This window comes from Bidens hawaiensis, unplaced genomic scaffold, assembly GCF_021521415.1.
Source record: "Bidens hawaiensis isolate Kalapana, Puna unplaced genomic scaffold, B.hawaiensis_p1.1 tig00044793_1, whole genome shotgun sequence".
NCBI classification, from domain to species: Eukaryota; Viridiplantae; Streptophyta; class Magnoliopsida; order Asterales; family Asteraceae; genus Bidens; species Bidens hawaiensis.
In genome coordinates, this window is record NW_027497965.1 from 163,558 (window position 1) to 165,500 (window position 1,943).

Genomic DNA, 1,943 nt, shown 5'->3' on the forward strand with positions numbered 1-1,943 from the left:
TTATCTTTTACTCTCTTCTCTCTCTCATCTTCAAACCCTCAAACCCTAATCTTATTCTACTTCTCAAGGAATCCGGCCCTCATAATCACAAACATGCCGTTGAATCCTGAGTATCCACCCTCGGTATAACATCAGAACCCCATAAATCATTTCATCTTCATGTTTCTGGGTTCTCGTGGATCGAGACGACGGTTCAGATGAACCGTAGGCTTGATCTACGACTGGTCTTCTATGAGATTGATTAATATATTGTGCATAATCTGATTTTGGACTTATTGATCTTGATTATCATCATTAATTATTAGAATTAGGGTTGTTTGTGTAAAGTTTGTAGATTTAAGTTTTTGTTCAGATGTTCTAAGGATAAATTGACGAAGTAAACAAAGGAAATTCAAGCTCAAACTTTCCAGAAACTTAATTCGCATCTAGGCGACCATGTGAAAAGAAAAAGGGAGGATCAAAAGGGGCTAAGTACAGGTTTTCGCATGGATGGGTTTTTCGCTTCGCCTGGTGGATGCGAAGCGAAACACATTTCTGTTTCGCTTCGCTTGACCTCATGCGAAGCGAAACATGTTTATGTTTCGCTTCGCTTGACCTCATGCGAAGCAAAACGTATTTCTGTTTCGCTTGACCTCATGCGAAGCGAATGGATTGTCTGTTTCGCTTCGCATCGCTTCGCATGACTCCATGCGAAGCGAAATACGGCCTCATGTGAAAAACCAAATACTTAGCAAAATTTTCAGAATCTTAAACCTGATGCTACTGGACTGTTTTTTTGAACCCAATGAACTGTTTGGACTCTTGAACTATTTTGGACTTAATCTTTGTACATTATAGACTAATTAACTTGTGAACATACTAAACTAACTTATCACCTGTTTAAAACTAAAATGTATGTATTTTTAAATTATAATATGTAAATACTTAATGCTTATGTATATATCTTATTTATTTTGTTCACTTCTCAATGATGATTCTCATGATCTCTTGGTTTAACTTTCAGGGTCATAATAATTTTTGTGCTCTCGGACTGCCAAAGGAAAAGGCAGACAAAGTATTCACTTCAATGGTCAAAGGGCTCCAGCAATCACCCCTTGCCTATGCTATCACCGCCAACCCAGCTGTTTACTATAAATGGATCCTGGACTTCTGGGCGTTTGCCAAGGTTGCCGATGATTCTCTATCCTTCACAACAACCGTGGAAAGACAGGAGTTGACTATTTCAGAAGTAGACATTAGACGGGTAATGAAGATTGATGACCAACCAGATTATACGTATGAAAAGGGAAACAGGAAAAAGATGGTTGGTTTTGTTGAACATATGGGATATGACACGGAATTGAGGAGCCTCGAAAAGTGTCATCTTTCACCATACTAGAGGTTTTTATTCCACGTAGTCACCCATTGTCTGACTGATATCCGTGGGGGATTCGATAGTATGAGTTCAGACTGGGTCCATATTATGTCTGCATTGACTAACAGAGAGAAGTTCAACTACTCACGAAGGATATTCTTGTGCATGCTGGGAAACATCAAGAGTGGTGCTACATGGCTCATGTACCCGAGATTCGTGCAGCTATTATTAGACGATATGATTCCAGATGTTCCACGACCGGGGACCAAAAAGGCGAAGGACAAGAAGTCACTTCCAGAGCCATATCATTTGAATGAGATAAAGATATCTGTATTCGGTGTGTTGCTGAGCACCAAGGGAAGGGGTCATCAGTATGTGGGACCAAGGCCGGGTCCTAGTTTGGTCTATTTGAAGAGACAGAGCCTGCTGGGGAAGAGGCGTCTGCTCTGGGTGAAGATGATGATGAACCCGAAGTTGAAGGTGAACAAGATTCCAGTGATGAGCCGGCCGAGGATCGAACAAAGGCAAGCATGACTTGAAGTGGAAAGTGGCTGAAAAGGGCAAAGTGATAGAACTTGAGGAGGAGGAA